The following is a 25,081-nucleotide window of genomic DNA, read 5'->3' as shown; positions in this document are numbered from 1 at the left end:
GTCTGTCCACACTGCAGCAGGAGCTGGAGGTTGGAAGGGAAGCTGAACCAGCCACAGACCAAAGGTGGGGGTGAGGTTTCCTTCCCAAGTCCTAGAGATTTCAAAATAATAGTAATAGTAGATAATAGTTAAATTATTATTACATTGGTATGTATTATTATTTTAAAGGCTTTGTTTTTAGAGCGATCTTTAGAGGTTCAGGACAAAATTAACAGGAAGCGACAGAGATTTTCTCCATTTACTCCCTACCCATTCTTACACAAACATAGCCTCTTACCAACATCACTCACAGTGTGGTACATTTTTCACCATGGATGAACCTACACTGATACATCATACTCAACCAGAGTCCAGAGTTTACCTTAGGGTTTACTCTTGGTGGTATACATTGTTCTGGTTCGGACAAATTCATAGGAACATCTATCCATCGTTATTATGTCCAGAGTGTCTTCACTGCCCTGGAAATCCTCTCAGTTCTGCCTTTTACCTTTTGTGCCCAACTGTCCCTGGCATCCACTGATCTTTTGTCAGCTCATAGTTTGCCTTCTCCAGAATGTCACATGCTTGGAACCATACAGTAACTAGCCTTTTCAGATTGGCTTCTTTCACTTAGTAACAGACATACGATGTAGAGAAAATTTTATATGATTATTTGCCACCTGCATATCTTGTTTGGTGAAATGTCTGGTAAGGACTTTGGCCCAGTTTTCAATCGGGCTGTTTGTCTTAGTATTGAGTGTCAAGAGTTCCTGGTATATTTTGGGTAATAGTCTTTCAGCAGAGGTGTTCTCTTGCAAACATGTTTTCCAAATCCATGGCTGTATTCTAATTCTCTTAATATTGCATTTTGCAGACCAGAAGTGTTTTTAATTTTAATGAAATCCAACTTATCAGTGATTTCTTTCATGGATCTTCTCTTTTGTGGTATCTAAAAGAAATCACAATGTCCAAGATCATCTAGGTTTTCTTCTGTGTTGTCTTCTAGGAGTTTTATAGTTTTGCATTTTTTTTTTTTACATTGAGGTCTGTGATACTTTTTGAGGTAATTTTTGTGAAGAGTATGAGGTCTGTGTCCACCTACATTCATGATTTTACATATGGATGTCCAGGTGTTAAGCATCATTTGTTGATGAGACTATCTTTGTTCCATTGTATTCCTTTTGGTCCTTGTAAAAAATCAGTCGAATATATGTGTGTGGGTCTATTTCTGGGCTGTTTCATTCCAGTGTCTGTTCTTTTGCCAGTACCACCCTGTCTTGATTAATGTCACTTTATATTAAGTCTTGAAGTTGAGTAGTGTAAGTCCTCCCGCTGTGTTCTTCTCCTTCAATATTGTCTTACTTATTCTGGATCTTTTGCCACTCCATAGAAACTTTAGAATAATTTGTCAAAATCCACAGAATAATTTGCTGGGATTTTGACTGGGATTGCATTGGATCTATAGATTGAGTTCAAAAGAACTTGATATTTTTACAATAGTGAGTCTACCCATCTATGAACATGGAATACCTCTTCATTAATATAACTTATCTTTGCTTTTATTCATCAGTTTTGTAGTTTCCTCTAGAAACAAATTTTGTACATACATATATTTTTAAAATTTATACCTAAGTGTTTAATTTTGGGGGTGCTAATGTGAATGGTATTGTGTTTTTAAATTCAAATTACAGTTCATTTTGAGTACGTAGGACAACACTTGACTTTTGTATGTTAACCTTGAATCCTGCAACCTTGCTATGGTTACTTATTTGTTCCAGAAGATTTTGTGTATGTGTGGGTGTGTAAGTTCTCTCAGATTTTCTACATAGATGATGAGATCTGAAAAAAAATGACACTTTTATGTCTTCCTTCTTAACCTGTATATATTTATTTCCTTTTTTTCCTGTCTTATTTAATTAGCAAGGACTTATAGTATGAAGTTGCAAAGGAATGGTGACTGGGGACGCCCTGGCCTTATACCTGATAAAGTAGGAAATATTTTTAGTTTCTCACCATAAAGTATAATGTTAGCTGTAGGTTTTATGCAGATAGTATTCATCAAGTTGAGAAAATAACCTCTATTTTTAGTTTACTGAGAGTTTTTTTTTAAATCATGAATGAGTGTTGGATTTACCAATTGTTTTTTCTACATGTTTAAATATGGTAACTTGATTTTTCTTTATTATCATGCTGATGTGGTTTATAGCCTTTATTTTCATTTTTAAGCTAGTCCAGTAATTTTTCTTTCCAATATTATTGAAATAAATTGACATATTGTGTAAATTTAAAATGTACCAAGTGATAATTATATATATCAATAATAGATATGTATCATAGATATATATATCATAGGTATATATCACAGATTTATATAGTAGATACATGTCAGATATAATCATATATATTATAAGTAGATCATTTCTAGGTAATAGCTATATAATATATATCAAAATGGTTACCACAGTAAGAATAGTTAACACATCTATTACCTCACACAGTTACAAATTTTGTAGTTTTTGCATATGATCAGAACACTTAAGATTACTCTCTTAGCAACTTTCAAGCATATAAAATAATATTGTTAACTAGAATCACCATGCTATACATTTGATACCCAGAATTTATTCATCTTATAATTAGACGTTTGACTCTTTGACTAACATCTCCCCGTCCTCCTCTGCCATTTGATTTTCTATTTCTATGAGTTTGGCCTCTCCCACCAGATTTCATGTATAAGAGAGATTATACAGAATTGTTTTTCTCTGTTTGACTTGTTTCACTTAGCATAATGCCCTCAAGGTCCACCCATGTCATCACAAATGATAAGATTTTCTTCTTCTTTATGGCTAATAATCTCTCTCTCTTTCTCTCTCTCTCTCTCTCTCTCTTTCTCACTCTCTGTATACATGTGTACCACATTTTCTTTATCTATTCATCTGTTAATGGAAACTTACATTGCTTCCATGTCATGATGATTGCGAAATATGTTGTAATGAACCTGAGGATGCAGTTAGAGTGATTCCATGTCCTTCAGAATACATGCCCCAATGTGGAATTGCTGGATCATAGTGTGTGTCTATTTTTAATTTTTCCCTAGAACTTCCATGCTGCTTTCCATAGTGGTTGCACAGACTTATATTCCCACTAATAAAGCATTGGATTCTCCTTTTCTCCACATGCTCATAAACATTTGTTACCTCTTATCTAATAGCCATTCTAGTGGAATGAGGTGATAACTCACTGTGGTTTTGATTTGCATTTCCATGATGATTGGTGATAATGAGTATATTTTCATGTATCTGTTGGCCATATGTGTATCTTCTTTAGAAATACATCTATTCAAGTCTTTGGCTCATTTTTAAATCATATTTTATTTATCTGTTTGTTTATTTATTTATTTAGCTCTTGAGTTGCACAAGTTCCTTATCCACTTAGGATATTAGCCCCACATCTGATACTTCGTTTACAAATATTTCCCTCATTGTCTCTTCATCCTGTTGACTGTTTCTTTAGATGTCAAGGAGCTTTTTCTTTATCTTTTCTTCTAGGAGTTTATAGTTTCAAGTCTTTAATACGGTTCAAGTCAGCTTATGTGAGTGGTGTAAAATAGGGGCCCACTTGCAATCTTTGCATGTGAATCCTCAGTTTATCATGCTCATTTATTGAAGAAACTATCTTTTGCTTATTGGTATTCCTGGCTCCCTTGTCAAATGTTCATTGATCATGCATTGGTGCGTTTATTTTGGTGCAGTCTGTTCTATTCCACTGGGGTGGTGGTAATATGTATATGTTTGATGCTGGGGGCATACTCTTTGATTACTACTGCTCAGTAGTATGGGGGCACCTTGAGGGCTCTGTCAATTAAGCATCCAACTCTTAATTTTGACTTCGGTCATGATTTCATGGTTGGAGAGTTCGAGCCCAGTGTCAGACTCTGTGTTGACATCGTGGACCCTGCTTGGAATTCTCTCTCCCTCTCTCTCTTTCTTTTTCCCTCTTTTCCTCTTTGTCTCTTAAAATAAATAAACTTAAAAAAAATACAAAACGATTGCTTTGTAGTATAGTTTGAAATTAGGAAGTATGACACCTTGACTTTCTCCTTTCTCAAGATTGCTTTGACTCTTCAAGGTCATTTGTGGTTTCACAAGAATTTCAAAATTGAATTTTTCTTTTCTATTTTTGTGAAAAATGTCTTTGCACTGACTCTATAAATGGACTTGAGTACTTTGGGCATTTTTGCAATATTAATCATGCCAGCCCATAAGCAAGGAATTTTTTCCATTATTTGTGTCTTCTTTTATTTCTTACATCAGTTGTCTTATAATTTTTTCAGGGTTCAGGTCTTCTACCTCCTTGGTTAAGTTTACCCCAAAATGTTTTATTGCTTTTGATGCTATTTCGAGTGAAATTATTTTTTCTTTTTCTCAATTTTTTTGATATTTCATTGTTACTGCATAGAAATGCAACAGATCTTCCCATACTGATTTTGTGTATTCAGCTTCGCTGAATTTGCTTGTTGGCAGGCTCCTTCACGTTTTCTACATATAAGATCATATTATCTGTACTAAGATAATTTTGCTTCTTCCTTTTTGATTTAGGTGCCTTTTTATTTTTTCTCATCTATGTGCTCTGGCTTGGAATTGTGATACTATGTGAAACAGAAGGAGTGGGAATGGTCATTTATGTCTTATTCCTGATTTTAGAGGAAAAACTCAACTTTTCATCACTGAGTATGTTAGCTATGGGCATGTCATATAACCCTTTAAATTTTGAGTTACATTCCTTATATACCCAATTTGTTAAGAATTTTTATCATGAAAGGATGTTGAATTTTGTCAAATGCTGCTTTCTGCATTTGTTGAGAGAATTGGATAAGTTTAGCCTTCATTTTATTAGATGTGGTGCCTCAGATTTATTGATTTGCATATGTTGAACCATCCTTGTATCCCAGGGATCGATCCAACCTGATTAAGATGTATGATCCTTTTAATATGCTGTTGAATTCAGTTTGCTAGGATATTGTTCAGAATTTTTACATCTATATTCATCAGGGATAGTGGCCAGTAGTTTCTGTTTTTTGTTATGTTCTTATCTGACTCTGTATTTGGATAATGCTGGCCTTATAAAATGAATTCGGAAATGTTCCCTCCTCTTTAATGTTTTGAAAGAGTTTGAGAAGAACTGATGTTAATTCTTCTTTAAATGTTTGGTACAGTTCACCAGGAAAACCACCTGATTTTGGGGTTTTCTATTTTGAAAGTTTTTCATTATTGCTTTAGTCTCCTTAGTCATTATTGGTCTGCTCAGATTTTCTATTTCTTCATGATTCAGTTTTGGTAAGTGGTGTACTGGTAGGGATTTATCCATTTTTTTAGGTTATCTGAGTTATTGGCTTCATGTAATTGTTCACAGTAGCCTCGTATGATCCTTTGTATTTCTCTGATGTCATTTATAATGTCTCCTCTTTCATTTATAATTTTGCTTATTTGAGTCACCTCTCTATCTCTCTCTTTTTGGTTAGTCTAGGTAAAGGTTTGTCAGTTTTTATCTTTTCAAAACTAAACCTTAGTGGTTGTTGTTTTTTATTGTCTTTCTGGCCTTGATTTCATTTATTTATGCATTAATCTTTATTATTTCCTTTTTTCTGCTAACTTTGTTTTCCTTCTGCTAACTTTGAGCTTAATTTGTTCATATTTTCCTAATTCCTTGAGGAGAGACAGGATCCCAAGCAGACTCTTCAACTTTAGGGCAGAGCCTAGTGTGGGGCTTGAACTCATGAACTGTGAGATCATGACCTGAGCCAAGATCAAGAGTCAGATGCTTAACTAACTGACTGCACCACCCTGGTGCCCCTGGTTAATAGTTTATAAATAGCTTTATTTGGAAAGCTAAAGTGTTGACAATCAACTGTGTGGCAATCACTATCTTTGTCTTTCTTATTGTTGTTACTGGTCCATTAAAGGATCAAGTCTGAGACCCACTGACTAAGTACACATTAATTACTCTCTTGCTAAATGGTGGGTGCCATTTTCTTTTTTTTTGAATTTTTTTCTTTTTACAGAGACAGTGCAAGTAGGGGAGGGGCAGAGAGAGAGAGAGGGAGAGGGAGAGGGAGAGGGAAAGAGAGAGAATCCCAAGCAGGTTCCACACTTTCAGCACAGAAGCCAATGTGGGGCATGGACCCATGAACCATTGAGATCATGACCCGAGCCTAAATTAAGAGATGGACACTTGACCAGCTGAGCCACCTAGGCGGCCCAGTGGTAGATGCCATGTTCTGAGCTGAATATATCAAGCTAGGACACAGTGCCTGCCCCTGTGGGCGCAGGCAAGCTGTGTGAGGGCAAGGCAGTCTATATTTTTACTTCTCTTTATTCTCTACACTATGCCTCACCCATAGTAGGTGATAAAGAAACATCTTTGATGGGTGAACAAATGAAATTGTGGCAAGTTCATATGCTTATCTGATCACTGTTAGTAATCACTAATCTCATCAACTAAAATTTCTTAAAAATGAGAAGATGTACTAACTGTTAAACAGCTACTTGTATAGGTATAGGAGATAGAAATAAAGGATCAAGAAAGGAAGAGTCATCTGCTTTACCAACTCATGGACTTGGAAACGTCATTTAATAATACATGTAATAAAACATGCTTTATGCCTCTCAAAATGTCACCTTTGAGAGTTAAGATATAGTGGAAAAAATTTGGACAACTCTAAATGCTGGATCTCTTCTTGTCTTCTCTTTCGACTTACAGTTCAATAAAACCTCCACCGCCGCCCTCCAACCATAGACATGATCATAATGTTTTTTTCAAAGAAATTAGAGAGAACATGGCAGACAGATGGCTTTTATTATTTTTGAGTAGGTCAGATTTGCCAACCTCTTATTATATAGTATGGGCAGAATTATGCCATGTTTTTCTACCTTATAATACATGGAGCCTTAGTTCAAATTACCTGAAGAAACTCCCTTCATTCAGATTTGGGTAAAGTTGTCTACACTTACAATGCACTTTACCTGCATTGATTAGAATAAAGATGGTTACCTAAATATCTGATTGAATAAAGCAGTCAACATTTCTTCAGGACTAAGATGTGCTCTCCTCATTCTCAAATAAACTATTTCTCTTTAAATTTTTACCATATGAAAGTATTTGCAATGCTTTGAGGCAAAACATTAATGTTCGAATGTAAAGCGTTCTTACACATCCATGAGGAATTCCATAGAAGAATGGGCAAAACATGAGCGTGAATCCACCGAAGGGAAAAAAAAAGACAATAAATATATGAAAGACCAAAACAATGTATAAAACTTTATGTTTATGAAATGCCAGTCACCAAAAGCAAATAAACTATTACAATTTTCATCCTTTATGTAGACAACAATTAACAAAATATTAATAAACAAACATTGACAAGGATACATGCTCCCGTGTGGGTGGTAGCAGTTGGCAGGAAGTTTTGTGCCCAAATATAAATTGACGTAGCATCCTCACTTCTAGAAATTTATTCTGAAAACTACCATCATGGGTGCAGAAATATTTATGAATGGGGGATTTTCTTAGTAACAGTGGGACACTGGAAGTAGCCTCCATGTCCGCTAAGTAGGTAACTGATTACCTAACCCTTGAATTAGCTATGGCGTAGGATTCTGCCTAGGATGGAAAACCCTCCAAGAGGCGTCAAGTGGAAATACTTTTAAAAAGTCAACAAGCAACATCTTGCATATGTTTATAGGCAAAAAAGAGCATATCCACAGAAACGTGTATGGAATTTACCAGAGGAAGACGTGGAGAGATGCCCACCGAGTTGCAGAAGGTTGGGATGAGAGAACAAAGAAAATAGGGAGCCTGAGGACAGTGAAAGCAGCCTCCCACATATGTGTTCTTCTGATTGTTTTAATCTTTTAAAAATCAGTACACTCAAGTATTTTGTAACTTAGAAATGAGAAAATTGCTTTCATTTCAATGTAATGAATGTTAAGCAAAGATGTGTAGTAGTTCTTGGTATAGTCTGGATGGTAATAATGGATTAGGTATATCCAGTTCTTCTAAACTGACATTTTTTCTTAATTTATGGTGTCTTTTCTCACCCCCGAAAAGGTGTTAACTTTATGTCATCAATATGATAGGCTCCTAAGGTTTTGGCCATGAACACGTCAAGATTATAAAAATATCATCCAGGAATTTTCTAATTTTTTTTATGATCAAATGCATGGACCTCTTTAGGACACGTAAAATGGTTTTCTTTTCTGTAAAGTAGAGATTTACTTTGAACTCTTGTTCTAAAGGCTAATTGATCATCCGATTCAAGATTTCTTACATGCTTTTCCTTTCCTGCCAATTTAAAACGTCAATTTTGGGGGTGCCTGGGTGGCTCAGTTGGTTAAGCATCTGACTTCGGCTCAGGTCATGATCTCACAGTTCAGAAGTTGGAGCCCCGTGTCAGGCTCTGTGCTGACAGTGCAGAACTTGGAGCCTGCTTCGGAATCTGTGTCTCCCTCTCTCTCTGCCCCTATCCAGCTCATTCTCTCTCTCTCTCTCTGTCTGTCTCCCTCTCTCTCTCTCTCTCTCTCCCTTTCTCAAAAATAAATATTAAAAAGATTAAAATAAAATAAAATGTCTATTTTATAATTATAGATCATTAAGTACATAGAGGTCTGTTTTTATATTTTCTTTTCCATTGATAAATTTTTCTGTCATTTTGTGAATACCACCGAGTTTTAAGTATTGTAAGTTTGCAGTTTGTTTTACAGTCTCACAAAGTTTCCATTAATGCCTTTACTTTACAAACTTTCATGACTATCTTGGGGCTCCTGGGTGGCTCAGTCGGTTAAGCATCCTGCTTCGGTTCAGGTCATGATCTCATAGTGCATGGGTTCGAACCCCGCGTCAGCCTCTGTGTTGACAGCAGGCTCGGAGCCTGGAGCCTGTCTTCAGATTCTGTGCCTCTCTTTCTCTCTGCCTCTCCCGACCCTCCCCTGCTCACCCTGTCTCCCTCTCTCTCTCTCAAAAATAAATAAAAGATTGAAAAAATCTTTCTTGACTATCTTTACATATGAGCCAGCTTGTGAAGTGCCACTAAATATCAGGCTGTAATTTTATTTGAATCATCTTTAACTTACAGATATACTTAGGAAAATGTATATATTTATAATATTGAGTTTTTCTAACATACATCTCCACTCCCCAATTAGGTATTCTTTTATGTTCTGTGGTTAATTTTCGTTTACTTATTTTGTTCACACAGGCGTTTCTTATTTCTGATTACTGTTATTTCTAGGTAAATTATGGTTTTTGTTACTGTTATGCAAGGCATATTTTATTTCTATTACATTCCTTAGTTGATAATTCTTGTCTTATGAAAGATATTGCTTTTACAATATTGATCTTGTATCTGGTCAGCATCCTATGAATTGTGTGATTCTTACTATGAGTTTGTCCATTGTTTTCTTAAAACTTATAATCAGAGTCTATAAGTTATGACCCTCTCTTTTTTTCATTTTAACATTTATTTTCTCTGTGTTTATTATTTTAATACATTAACCAGAATCTCTAATATAGTACTAAATAGCAGCAATGAGAGTCAGTTTCCCTGTCTCTTTTGTGTATGAGTTGTGATAGGAATGATTCTAACATTCTAGAATTAAGTATGATCTGGACTATACGTTTCTGGTAGGTTCCATATTTCGGATGGAAGCATTTTTTTCTATTTTAGCTTATATATTCTTGTTGTTGTTATTTGCTTGTTTTTCATTTAAATCATTAATGCTCTTGGGGCACCTGGGTGTCTCAGTCCATTGAGCATCTGGCTCTTGATTTCATCATAGGTCATGGCCTCACCGTTTGTGGGTTTGATCCCAGTGTCAGGTTCTATGCTGACCGTGTGGAGCCTGTTTGGGACCCTCAACCTCTCCCTCTCTCTCTGCCCCTCCCTGCTCATGCTCTGTTTCTTGAAATAGAGAAATAAATATTTAAATAAGTCAGCCATTATTACGCTTTATACAAATGCTTCATAACGCATTGGTGCAGAAAGCCAGTTGGAGAATCCAAATTCTGCATATTGTGTGTCACTTAATTTCACTATGTCTCAACTTTTTTTTTTAATTCTGAAAAGAGGGAGAAATTGTAGGACCTACTCCACTGGGTTATTTTAAAAATTAAATAAGTTCATGAATGTTAAAAAGCTTATAATAGTGCCTAGTACATAGCACTCAATAAGGGTTATTATTTTTATTATTACTATTACAGAAATTCATTTGATTTTCATTTCTGTTTATTATAGTGACTTATATTAATACATTTCTTGGTGTTTCACTCTCTTAACATTCCTGAGATACACCCTTTTTGACCATGATTCATTTAACACATTGTTGGGTTGCTAGTATTTGCCTCTTTTGGTAATATGTACTTTGGTCTACGATTTTCTTTATGGATAAATGAGTGTCTGTGTACTTACATAAAGTTTCTATAAAACTTATCTTCAAAGTCTAGAGTCAGTTTTAGGAACAGAACTCTTAGTTTATTCTATGATTATTGGTGTATTCAGGTTTTTTCTTTCCTCGATAAAAACTTGATACTCTATATTTTTCTAGAAAATTTTTTCTTTGATTTCTATATTTCCCATAAAGGAATACAAAATACAAAGTATTCTCATATAAGTCTTTTCAAGTAACCTCCATTTCGATAGAATTTTTTATTTCTTATTTTCAATGCTGTTTATTTTTTGTTTCAATTTATTCCTTACTTACTTTTAAATTCTAGGTTAGACTTGCAAGAAGTTTCTTTTTTTTTTTTTTAGTTTCTGGTGAGACTAGTGTTTGGGCATATTCTCACTGATTTCATTTCTTAATGTAACCTAATATATGCTTTTATCATTATTGATTTATTCTTTCTACTTTCTTTGGATTTAGTTTATGGCTAGTGTTTCTAGTCATTGAACAACATGCTTAGATCATATATGTTGAAAGGTTCCTATTGTTCCATATTTACTCATTAACTCGATCACGCATGAGTGATTGTTGAACATGCATGCAATGAGCATGAACTGAGTTCCCACTAAAGGTATTGAAACTGTTTTTCAAGAAATATGGGAGGCACTAGAAATACTAAATACTAATGAATTGGTAAGGAAGCAGATTTTGAAAAGAAAGAATGATAGAAAACAAGAAATCCAGCAAGAAGGGAGTGAAGGGAAGGAAGGAAGGAAGGAAGGTAGGAAGGAAAGAAGGAAAGAAAGGAAGGAGGGAAGGAAGGGGAAAGAAGGAAGAATGGTCAGCATGAAATAGAGAAAGACTCATTAACAATATGCACAAGGTACTATGAAAGGACTGATCTCTAACTCAGGGACAATAATAATTGCCCTGCTTACCTCAGAGGATTGTTATAAGAAACAAATGAATTAATGTATGAGAAAGCATATGGAAAACCTGTACAGAAAGATTAAGTACAATAGGTCAGGGGGGTGGGATAAATCCTAGATTTCCACATGCAATCAGGAACGCTGCCACTCTCAATGTCAGCTTCATCTCTAATTGTGTCACATACTTTTTAAAATGCCATCCAGGAAATTCATACTTAATTTGTGCCTAGTGCTTCACCTAGACTCCTCTTTCTCTGTTGAACACTGTGCTCAGAAATAATTTTCTCTATGCAATACTGAATACTTCTGTGTGTGAGCACAACTGCTTAACTACCTATTTCCTCAAGGGATCCTCTTCAAGCCAACTGCCATGGAAGGTGTGCTCAGTCTTCTGTTCCAGAGGGTACCACTGGGCAATACCCTGTGGTCACACAGAACCTTCAGCCCGTGGGGCCATAACGCTCACGTCTTGGAGGGCATTTTCAGAATTTGGATGATGTGTGGTTTGGAACAAGTCCCAGTCATTCCACTTCTGACTCATGCATGCTGAAGGGCAGTCACTTCTCTGCCTCCATCCACAAATCTCTCCTCGCTATTAAGACACATGATATGATAGTTGTTATTTTGGGGATACACTATAATGAGGTGGTATAGTATAGACTTTAGATAACATATTCAGAGGGCTTTCCAATCACAGTCCCCAAGGAATTAAAAGAAATTCTTGTTAGCTTGTAATCTGATTTCTTGTGACCTTCTAGGGATATTCAGTTCCTGTGTACCTTCACTGCCTGTGTAGATATCAGTTCCTTGATGTGGTTTGCAATTGTTCTAAGATTCAAGTATCAGGAGTATAAGACAGGTATTGTCTGTATAGCTAGTGTTCCCTCCCATCATCTTCAAAAAAGCAACACCTTCTTCTTTGTTTTCCTTTCCCAAGTATGTGGTTCCAGAAGGAGCTGCTGGCCAGATAAATTGCTCCCCTGGCCAAAAGTGTATCACCTCTGATCTAGGCTGAGCCACTCAGATCACCTCCCTTCTCTTGCCAAAACCATTAGTTCAAGAGGGTTATGGTAGCAGAACTATGGCCTCCCAAATACGATCACATCTTGGTGATCAGAATCCATTGCATGTTACATAGAAAAGGGGAATTCAAGTGCCAGATAGAATTGAGATTGCTATTCATCTGATCTTAAGATAGAATACCCTGTAAAATCTGGGGAGTCCCAACATAATCACCGAGGTACTTAAATATGGAAGAGAGAAGCGGAGAGGCCAGAGTGATGAGATATGGGAACTCAACCCACCATTACTGGCTTGGGAAAGAAGGAGGTTAGATAGAGCAAGGTCTGTGATCTCTAGAAACTAAAAAAAGACCAAAAATGGATTTTCCATTGAAATCTGAAGAAAGGGATTCAACTCTACCAACAAGACCCATTTCAGACTCCTGACTTCCTAAACATAAGATAGTAATTTAATATTGTTTAAGCCGCTAAGTTGGAGGTGATTTGTTATAGCAGCAATGAGAAGCTAATACAAGGGTGATCATGCAGATAAAATAGGCAAGGATAGCCCCTCTTTCCCCACAGATTTTTAAGACCTCACTAGTGGGTAAAGTACAAGGCCAGGAAGGTTTGCATCTAGAACTGCCAGGAGTTGGTGGAAGAAAGCTAGTGTGCAAGAATGAGCTGAGAAGGGCAGCGATGGCAGGATGGGAAAATCTTCCTCAAATCTCCCTCCCCATATGTGGGCCCTGCAGGACAACATGGGCCCCTTCCCACTATGCTAGTGTGAACTGGGAAGCTCTGTCCCTTGCAATTTGTCACTTGAAAAGATGGGAGGAACACAGGGGCTAAATGCCTATATAAGAGGTTCTTGAGGAGTACAGCCTCAGGGATAACCAGACCAGCCCAGAGAACCCTCAAGCCAAACATCCCCTACCCATGATCACAAAATTGTTTACAGAGAGAAGTATGTGGAAGGCTCCTGATTGCTTCCAAGCCTACCCCTCTCCAGTGTTCCTGCAGTAGGTCATCTTGGCTTGTAAAGAATTGAGCAACTTTGAGACTCACATTTCCATATCACAAAGCATGTGTGATTGAATCACACAGTTACTCACAAAACACTCCCATGTGCAAAGTGTGTATGGCTGTAGATTCAGATAATATATACAGATATATATGTTTATATACGATTGTTCTCACGGTTCTCATAGTTTTTCTCATGGTTCCTTTTTTCTCCATGGAAGAGAACGATCTGGTAATCTCAGCTTAATGGTTTAATTTTGTCAGTGTCTTCAGACAATGTAATGTCTTTAGATAAAATGTCTGGTGATTCAGAGACACCCCACCCTCCTTTCCTTTTTTTTTTCTCTGAATTGGTGTTATGAACACTTTGTCCTCAAGCCTCAAGGAGAGATGGGGTCACTGGGTCATCAAGAAATCCCCGGGCTCTTCCACCAAGAGAAAGATTGGTGGTCTGAGTGGCTTTCTATATCAGTGACGCTTGGTGTGAAGGCCACGTCCTTTGGTTGTGCCCTGTGTCTGTGTGAGCTGATCGTCAGTCAGCCTCATTCAGCCTGGCCATGGCCCACTAGTGCCCCCCGGTCAGCCTCATGGGAGACCGGCTCCTCTGAGTCACTGTCACACCGTTCACCTGGCCCTGGGTCTGTGCCGTGCACCTGATGGCCTCTACTTTGGACTCATGTCACCTCCTGGTCCCAGTGTGCCCCTTGACAGGCTGACTGCCCCTCACGCAGGGACGCCCTACAGAAGGTCTCTGAACTGAGTCCATTCTACTTGTAACAGGGTATCTTGGGAAAAGTCAACTCGGCCCTCTTTCGGTGCAGGCTCTGAATTGACCCCTTACCAGGTCCCACACACTGAGTTGGACAAGAGGAGCTCTGTCCATGATATGCCTTCATTTTATCAAAGAAACTTTGTCTTTTGGCTAAAACGTAGAAGAAGATAGTTTAAGAAATCCATGTCTGACGTCGTCTGTTTCCGACCTCTTACTCATCATTGTCCCCCCTTCCCGCCCCCCCTTTCCGCGTCTGATGCCTCTTCCTCCAGCCACCAGATTCCAGCCTCAGGGTCACATTATCACCTCGAGAGGGGTGGGGTTCGGACTAGCATGAGACCAGTGGAATTTTTTTTTTGTTTGTTTCACCAACTCTGCATATGTACAGTGGATTTTCATTAAAATTTTTTAATGGTTTATTTATTTTTGAGAGAGATAAAGACAGAGAGCAAGCAGGAGAGGGGCAGAGAGAGGCAGGCAGACACAGACTCCAAAGCAGGCTTCAGGTTCTGAGCTGTCAGCAAAGAGCCCTCTGCAGGGCTTGAACCCACGAACCGTGAGATCATGACCTGAGCTAAAGTTGGATGCTTAACCGATTGAGCCACCCAGGCGCCCCTGGATTTTCATTTCAAAGTCAAAGAATCCCATTCACTTCTCCTGCACACAGGATTGGGAAAGATGGAGATCCTTCTTCACGTGGTAAATAGGCATAACACATACCACTTAGGACTGATGTCACTGCTATGTCCCTCAGTTCATGCACAGCCACAGTGCTAGTCACGTGATGACAGAGCACTCACAACAGAATAATTAGAGCATCCTATGCTTTCTTAGTCTGGAGAGTCTGAGGGTTATGCTCTTTTGCATCTTGACTTCCAGTCCCATTTTACTTATTTGTTTTTTAAGTTTTTAGTAATTTATTTTGAGAGAAACAGAGACAGTAAGAACGGTAGAAAGGCAGAGAGAGAGGGAGACAGAGAATCCCAAGCAGGTGCCACACTGCTAGCACAGAGCCCGACAAGGGGCTTGAACCCACGAAACCAGGAGATCATGACCTGAGCTGAAACCAAGAGTTAGATGCTTAATCAGCTGTGCCACCCAGGCGCCCCAAGGCAGTGGCATTTTTTAAAGGGAGCTACATAGGAAGTAGAGAAAGAAAATGCATTGATGGTTTGCCAAGTGTCCAGAAGTTTCCCGGAGCTTACAAAAGCATGGCTCAGGGGGCAGCTGGATGGCTCAGTCGGTTAAGCGTCTGGCTTCGGCTCAGGTCATGATCTCAGGGTTCGTGAGTTCAAGCCCCACATCGGGCTCTGTGCTGACAGCTAGCTCAGAGCCTGGAGCCTGCTTCAGATTCTGTATCTCCCTCTCACTCTGACTCTCCTTTGCTTGCACTGTCTCTCTCTGTCTCTCAAAAAAAAAAAACAAAAAAACAAAAACAAAAAAAACCCCCACAAACATTAAAAGAAATTAAAAAAAAAAGCATGGCTCAGAATTGAGGCATCAAACACTCAATGAGTTACTGAATGATAAAAAAAACACAAGGATAGGTAAGTAATGGTATGATTCCTATGTCCACATTGTCTGGGCATCCAGAGATCCTAGAACATATATTGTTGGCAATTTACAAGGAACAGAATCTCAAGCTTAGATGGAAAACATAACAGCTCTAAGGTTCACCTTTGTGTGCAGATGTTCAACAGATGTAAAAGTTCCAACACATTTTCGTTCCTTCTCAAGGTTTTTTTTCCTCTCTCACCTTTTTCTCCTTTTGTGGGGCAGGTAATATATATCTAACAGCGATTTGATTGTTGACACAGCAGTGATATCTGTAAATTTGGGGATTCTTTTGGTTTTGTTTGGCTTTTCACTCATGAAAATATTTTACCGAAGACCTTTTGGGCTTCTCCGACTCCACTGCAGAGTAAGCCTTCTGCTACAGCTCTTTCTCCTTAGGACTCTAAGCTAAGTGTGTTCTTAAAGGAGCCCCTGGGGGCGCCTGGGTGGCTCAGTCGGCTGAGCGTCCGGCTTTGGCGCAGGTCATGATTTCACAGTTCGTGGGTTCCAGCCCCGCGTCACGCTCTGTGCTGACAGCTAGTTTAGAGCCTGGGGCCTGTCTTCGGATTCTGGGTCTCCCTCTCTCTTTGCCCCTCCTTTGTTCATGCTGTCTCTCTCTCTCTCTCTCAAATAAATAAAACACTAAAAAAATTTTAAGGAGCCCCTGATCTGTGCCTTAGATCTCACTGGGTGCAAGTCAGTCAGTCTTCCTTTGGTGATGTTGATCTTCTCAGCACAGAGCAAAAGCAGTTTGCTTTGACAGGCTTCCAGCGTCGTTATGGGGTCTCAATGTCTGGCCCAAAAGTCACAAAGCAGTTGCCTGAGACATGTAACCGAACAGGACTCAGCAAGGGAGAGCCAGTATGCCAGCTCCCGAACATGGTAGAGGGGTGAAGGCTCCAGAGGGCTTAGAAGGCATGGATCTGGAACCGTACCCCTACCCTTCCAGCTTTGTGACTCTGAGCAAGTTATTTACTCCCTGGGCACCTCAGTTTTCTCACCTGGAAAATGGAGACAATAACCTCAGACTGTCAGGATTAAATGAGATCATGTGTGTAAATCTTACAGGTGGCATTTTTTTATAATGTCTAGCAACTCTGCCATTTATTACTTGCATGAGCTGGACACTTCTTCTTTGACCCTCCATTGGGGTTTATTTACTTAGTGCATAAAAATTCAGGATGCCCAGTTAACTTTGAATTTCAGATAACAACCAAATATTTTTTTAAGATGAAATATGTTCCATGAAATATTTGGGATATAAGCTTCTAAAAAGGTAGCCATTGTTTAGTTGAACTCGAAAGTTAACTGGGCATCCTGTGTTTTATCTGACAAACCGGGAAGGGACCCTCTTGTCTGATGAATGAGCATATTTACATTTCCCCTGTCTTCTCCTAGAGTGTGATCGTGAGCATGACCTGAAAGAAATCCACTTGCAAAAGTTCTGTAAAATGCAAAGCGTGATTCAGACACAGGGAATGCTCTCAGTACTAGCGTGGGGAGCGGACTCCACACCGTCCCTTCCAAGCAGATGGAGGAATGCACAGGAAAGTCAGTGAGAGGAGATACTGTAAGTTATAGGCCAGTTAACCTGCTCACTCCTTCCAAGGGGCCAAGAATTTCTGGGTTACTGGTGACAGACTGTTTTTTCTCCTTACAGTGCATGTGTAGATTTCACCGTGAGTACTTTCGTACTTGGGGAGAGGAGAAAGAGGAGGAGGAAGGGGAGCATGGCAAAGGGACCGCCAGAGTTCATACGGGGAGGCTATTTCTTTACCAATTAAATTTATAGGCATGCAATTTGCCTTTTCCAATGTATTAGGATTTTCATCAGTTTTTTTCTCCCCTGGTGGCAAATCACAAATGTCTTATTTCAGGAACAATCACAGGAGGGGCCATTTTGATGCCCACTTATGCCAAGGCTGCTTTTCAAGCAGAAATACACCTTCAGCAGAGAATTACAAGGGAAAAGTCAAGGTAAAAACAACAACAACTAAAACCCGATGAGATTTTTCACTCTCACATGGCAAGTGCACCCAGGAAACAAAAGTGCTCAAATACTTTCCTTTGCAAACAAAAGGACATCTTAAGGTATTTCCCATCTATTCCCAGCACTAGGTCCCAGAACACATTGGGTTCTTGTGTAACTCAGGCAATTTCTCCTGGTACAATACATAAAGAGAGAATGTGAATTTTGCCTCCAGAATGCTTAATTTACCCGTGAATTCTCATTCTGTCCCTGTAGTAAAATGAATCATTCATTACGTTAAAAACTTAATCCAATCAGTTACTTGGTAAAATGTAGTTGACAGAGGGTCTCAGTCACATCCCTAGAATTGTTACTTTTAAATCAGTTTTGCTAGCTTCACATAGCTGCTGCCTCTGAGATGAGAGATACATGAACTCACTAACTAGAACTACCAACTTGGCAATTTCCTACGAGATAGAGAGAAATAAATCTCCGGGGACCCTTGGCCTTTGACTTCGGAATGCAGAAGCCTTGGGTGAAGAGAAACATATGCTGGGTACTCGCGCGAACGCAGACAGACACCACGCAAGTCCCACCCCTGCACAAAATTGGTAATTTCCCAACCCGGGAGCCTGATTTTCAGCCGGCAGGGCACAAGTGTCAGGATGAAACTGTCTGTGCATATAGACAGTCAGGGCCATCGCGTTTTTATGGACACAAATTGAAGATAAGATCCGGCGATGGGGTCTCCGGCCACAGCTTGAAACCAGCCCATCAATGTCAGGTTCTGTTAAGTACCTGATGCCAGCACTTTGCCGCAGTTCCGGTGGGTAAAGGTTCTGTCAGGGTCAGCGTTTCAAGTGAGGTTCAGACTCTTCATTTGCCATCAATGAAGGAGATGGGAAGTGAGCTGTGAGATTTTTAGACTAATATTTAGATAATTGCGATTTATCTCATCTTAAGGATGGGATCGAGCTGATTGAACCTGAGCCGAGTTTGAACTCGACTGTGTTTACAGGGCCGCCTTCCTCAGAGCCAGACGTTTAAAGAAAGAAGAAAAGTGAGAGCTGGGATTTCCGGCTGACCTTGGAACCAAGAATGACCAGCCCCGGTAACAATAATAGCGAGAATAAACAATCACGAATATTGCAAATGCCCTATCTCCAGTGCTGAGAAAAATTAATTTCCTATTTGAGTCCCATTCACATAAATACTTATAATGACGTATTTAAATCCAGAGTCTGTTCGGTCCTAAGCGCACACGGTACCTGAGCCAACAGCATGAGGCTTGCATTTAATCGGTTACTGTAATAAACATATAAAATGTTTTTTTTTCATGAGAGGACAGAGCAGTGGCTACATAAAAGGACATCAAATGACACATCCTCCATCTCCCAGCAAATAAAAAAGCCATCAGCTCATAACAAGGCGGTGATAAAAGGTGCTGAGGCCAGTAAGATTAAGACTTTGTAATAAGGTTCAGGCGCCAAAACTGACAGCCATTTTCTTTTATATTTATCATGTCCTCACATTGGGGTGGGAAGCCATGGCTCGGTCCCGTTGCTGGCTAGAATTTATAGCAGCTCCATTATTAGGAGATTGCAGTGAAATGGGGTAGAGGTATGGTTTTCTGAGAACGTTACGATAGCTTCCTACATTATACACTTGACAGGTTTGTCAGCTCTTAGTAACAAGCCTTGTAAAGTACTTTAATATCATTAGCACTATTTTCTTAATGTGTCTGCTCTCCTCACAGCCTGAAAATATCATATATCATAGGCTGGAGGGTAGCACGAACTCCTATCTCCCCTTTTCTGGCTTCTTAAATGTGATTTTATAGTCACACGTAGAGCTGATATTTTAATCAAAATAATGCAGCCATTTTCCTTTATTGATTATCAAGTAAATATGTATAAATATGTAGTTAGGGGTGGGCAACCCTTTTAGAGGATATTGGAAACACGTGATGAATGGCTTTCTGGGATAATCTTGCCGCCCGCTTCCTTCAGTTATGCTATGTGCCAGAAGTTTCCCTGCCTGGCCCAAAGGTCTTTGGAGAGCACGGGCAGGAAAGAGCAACACGGGACAGAACTGAAATTCTGGAAGCCCGCTCCAGGTAGGCAAGGCCTACGTCACATGCCTTTGAAATTTCCGTACATACGTGTCTCTGTTTTTGTAAGCTAGCATGAACTACAATGTAGTCCGCAGTTCAGGCTGCCTTCCCAAAAGACAAATGTTTATTTCAAAACACAGAAATCCCATAAGGTTTTTCTTCCTTTCAGTGATGAGCATATTGGCTTACGGATCTATGATAATGTTGCTATAAGCCCAGAGACCCAACAGTGCGAGCATTCTATAAGTGTTTTTATTTTTATTTTTAATGTTTTATTTTATTTATTTTTGATACAGAGAGAGACAGAGCATGAGAGGGGGAGGGGCAGAGAGAGAAGGAGACACAGAACCGGAAGCAGGCTCCAGGCTCCGAGCTAGCTGTCAGTACAGAGCCTGATGTGGGGCCCAAACCCACGAACGTGAGATCTGACCTGAGCCGAAGTCGGAGGCTTAACCAACTGAGGCACCCAGGTGCCCCTTATAAGTGTCTTAAATTTCAAAAATAAACATGTATTGCTTTGTGAATGTAATAAAATTATAAACTTGGTTTAGAGCTCATGATTAAACAGGACATATATCTTCATAAGGGCTGAGTTTATTCTTTTCATAGGGCTGAGTTTATTCTTAACATTCTAAGTAGTCTCATATGTGACCTTGATCAAGACATTTTTTTATTTAAAAAAATTTTTTTAACATGTATTTATTTTTGAGAGACAGAGAAACAGAGCGTTAGTGGGGGAGAGACAGAGAGAGAGGGAGACAGAATCTGAAGCAGGTTCCAGGATCTGAGCTGTCACCACAGAGCCCGACACAGGGGTCGAACCCACAAACCACAAGATCGTGACCTGGGCTGAAGTCAGCCGCTTAACCAACTGAGCCAGTCAGGCGCCCCAGCAAAACATTTTAATTATTGTCAGCAATAGCATGAAACCCATACCAAAAATAAGGATGGGGACCTACACACAAACGTGTGCATGTGCATACAATATGGAGGGAATTTTACGATCTCCAGTCAAATTCAGTCAAACTGTTCTGTGACTTAAACGCAAGTTAAAGTCAAATATATTGTTCACTTCAGTACTAGAACTCAGAACAAAACATCAACCACGTGTAGGCAGTATCAGTAATCAAGTTATTTACTCTAGAGAGTCCCGGATGTGTATTCAACTAGTTACCGGATGTATGTGCTAATTCCCACCACCACTGTCTCAAGTGAGAAATCAAAGGGTCTATCTATGGAGTACCTTATTTTGAGGGAAAATTATTGCACCTTGCCCAAGGCCCACAACACAGTAGGTAATCAATAAACATTGGTTGGAAGAGTGAGGAAATGCATCTGTAATTTCCTCCACCTTACATTGGGATTTCTGCTCTGGTTTGCCCACGGCCATCAAAACAGGGTACTTGCAAGAAACCCACATCAGAGGAGTAGAGTGTGGGATCTCAACCTGAGATTAATCCAACCCATGCTTTTCTTCACTAACGCACAAATATGCCTCCGCATTTACAGCAGACAATTTGCAGATGATCTCAAGGCAGTTGGGCTATTTAATGACCGAGAGGCACCACTGGGCAACCCCCCAACCGTCTATTGGCAAATTATTTGAATGTGTCTAAAATACGTAACCACTCAAAAAATGTTATTTTGAAAATAAGCAACCCAAGAAGAATTGAGACCTTTATCTCCATCCCCACATATGGTCTTTCTGTTTCTTGGTTGTACAGATATTCCAAGATGTGGTTCATAAAGTGAAACTGTCAGGTTCTGTTTTGTCAGTTTAATAGCTTTGTTTCAGTCTGTTTAAAAATGCCCTCCTAAATTCTGTCTCCCCTTTTCACTTGCCTAATTGAGGTGAGAAGATGGTGGTTCATACTGCAGACCACCTCTCCTCCCACCTGAACAAGAAGACAGGGCAGGGTCAAACCCATATTTTTGTCTACTTTATAGTCAATACAATAACTGCTGCTGATGGATTAATTATATAGTAACTACGGCTGATTTTCCTTAGAAAGGAAATGATTAAATCGTGTAGTTTTCAGTGGGGTCTGGTCACCACATGAGGACCTAACCTAACCTTTTTCAAGTACTTTATGTCTCTTCATCTGAAGGAAAACCATTAATTTGATGTACAGAGAAACCATCCTCTGAAAATGCTACCGTTCACACAATCTAGTTAACATAAATACATTTTTAATATCTGTCGATATGTAACTGTTCCTCATCAGTCACATGGCTGGTCATAAAATCATTCAGTCTATTTATTGCAAGAAATCATTAAGAATTAGACTTATCTAAGTCTGTAAATTTGCCAAGCTTACAACATTTGATCCCATTGAGAAAATGTTTTTTGATGAAGTCTTTAGGTGTAAAACAGCAGAGTAATTAGTCAAAATCATTGACTGAGGATTTATGGGCATTTGTATGTCTAAACAGCTGTATGACTTCTCTACACCTTTGCCCTGACATTCCAAGACAGTATTACAATAGGTAAAGCTAAAAGGAAACTTGGGATTCCCTGGCTGGTCTTCCTTAATCAGACTTGAACTCTCTGGGCTTTCCAATCTCTTGAGCAAGAGTAGTCATGATCCTTCTTCCCACCTATGCCCAAACAAGGCATACAGGGAGAAGAGGTAGAATCTTTATCAGTCCTTTGTATCAGTCTCATGGTATTATTTATCTCCTCACCTGCAACCTGAAAGTTCCGGAGTCTGTACGACATTCCAACTGCTCAGATAGTTTGGGGAAAATCCTGGAAAAGCATCTTGACTCTGTTTCAGTGTCCCACAGAAAACACCCAGGTTGAGTTACTTAGCTAAGAAGATTTCAGTAAATGTCACTATAAGACTTTGGAACAATGATTGTAAAATCAAAACGTCACCTTAAAGATCTGTTGTCCCCAAATTGAATCATGGTTCAATGAATACGCTCATTATTTTGATTTGGTGAGGATATAAGACAATGGGAGTTCTCCTCACTGGTGAATGGAGAATACCTTGATGCAATCATCTTGGACAAGTTTGACATTATCAGGTAACTTGGTAACACGTGTATCTTCCAACATACTAATTTGACTTCTAGAGGTGCACCTGCAGAAATTCTTATAAATGTGCCTGGCCCTATTTAAAATCATCTAAAATTTGAAATAACCCAGATGTCCACCAACAATAGTAAAATGAATATCTATCTAGCTCTCTATCAGTCTATCTATCGATCTATCTTGCATACCCATACAATGGAAATATAGGCTGGTGAAAAGGAACAGATAGCTACATGATTGACCATCATCACAAAAACCTAATGTTGAACAAAAGCAAGAAGACAGCGAAAGATACACATATATGATTCCCATTACCATAAAAAAATTTTTTTTAAGTAAATCTAAATCTCATACTGATTAGAGATCCATATGAATGTGAGAAAAAGATCTGAAACAAAAAAAGGAGGGAATTCTTAACACAAAATCCCAGAGAGTGGAATGATGAGTGAATGGGTTGAGGAATGGGAATGTGATGGGAAAGGTTAGGAGATTCCTTCATATACTGGTGATACATTGTTTCTTAATTTTAGAAGGTAGTTATAAGCGTATTTTTAAAAAATTTTTTAAAATCTTTATTTTTGAGAGAGAGAGAGAGAGCATGAGCAGGGGAGGGGCAGCAAGATAGGGAGGCACAGAATCTGAAGCAGGCTCCAGGCTCTGAGCTGTCAGCACAGAGCCTGATGTGGGGCTTGAACTCATGGACCTGAGCCAAAGTCAGATGCTTAACCGACTGAGACCCCCAGGGGTCCCATTTTATATTAGCACTAATTTAAAATGTTAATGTACAATTTATTCATCTTTTGAATATATGTTTCAAAATTCCAAAAGAAAATAACAATAGACTTAAAAAGTAAAAGTAGATAAATAGAGAAGAGGTGGAGAGGACTCCAAAGATACACTTCTGTTCCTTTATGTTGTTTTCACTTTTAAAAAATACCTCTGACATTGGAGCGCCTTGGTGGCTCAGTTAGTTGTCTGACTCTTTCATGGAGTAATCTTTGGTGGAGGCAAAGACAGTGCCCCCAGGCCAGTGGTGCACTTTATTTCACAAATAGAAATGTGTTTCTCTAGTATATCAGATTTAAATCAAATATAGACAGATGACTTAATATACATGAGAATTGGATGAGATCTCATGTGTTCTACCTAATACTTTTTATATACCCCTGATAGTTAACAGTATGTATGAAGATTAGGATTTCAAATCAATTATTCAGACGCTGAAGTTAGCCAAATGCAGTCCATTAAAATGCCCATTGTTTTATGTTCTTGTCTCCTTTTAAGACCATTTCCAAAGACTAAATCAGGCACTTAAGGCACTATCATTCCATTTCCCCCAGATGTGTCCATGATGTAACTTTCCCACTGTGGCATAGTTGTAGAAGATTTTGATAAGTCATATGCTTGCATTTCAGAACAGTGGATAACGTTTGAATAGGTTTTACCTTTGCCTTATTTTCCAAAAGCAAGTGGAAGAAGGGGGCACATATTCCATAATGCTTGCCCAACAACTGAACAAGAACAACGGAAGAAGGCACACAAAGCAAAATAAGACATTTTATCCTCTCTCAACAACCCTGAAGGGTTCATATTATTATTACTTGTCCCCTTCAAAGAGAGGAGAAGGATGATGCCCAGTGAGTATAAGGACTTGCTCGGGGGCACCTGGGTGGCTTAGTTGGTTGAGTCTCGAACTCTTGATTTCTACTCAGGTTATGATAGCAGAGTCCCGGGTTCAAGCCCCGAGTCGGCCTCCATGCTGAGTGTGGAGCCTGCTTTAGATTCTCTCTCTCCCTCTGACCCTGTCCCCTGCTTGCTTGTGTGTTGGGTCTCTCTCTATAATAAAAGAAAAAGACTGGTCCAAAATAAGTGATTCCACTCAAGTATGAACTATGGTGTTTTCTTCTCTCTATGACTCTGATAAACCTCCCTCCTTCCCATGTGACTAAGCAAAGAGTTTATTACTATCATTATGCATCTGTTATGTATGTATACAAGCAAAAGACGATCTTTACAACGTTTGGTGTAGTTCATGTACATCATTAAATTATTTTGCAAATTCTCATTATGAGTAACATTTACTATTGGTAAATTATGTCCACATCAGACATATAATACTGCCATCTCCTTAAGTTAAAGACATCAAAGGGTTTTTAATAGAAACTGTAAAATATTTCCTTTCAAACATTTTTTTTCAGCTCTCTTTTCCTGAGTGAGCCTGACATTTCTAGGAGATGATTGCCATGTGCTTATTTCCATTTCTCAGTG

Source organism: Suricata suricatta, chromosome 9, assembly GCF_006229205.1.
Source record: "Suricata suricatta isolate VVHF042 chromosome 9, meerkat_22Aug2017_6uvM2_HiC, whole genome shotgun sequence".
In the NCBI taxonomy this organism is placed as follows: Eukaryota; Metazoa; Chordata; class Mammalia; order Carnivora; family Herpestidae; genus Suricata; species Suricata suricatta.
Note: the sequence above shows the minus strand (reverse complement) of the source record.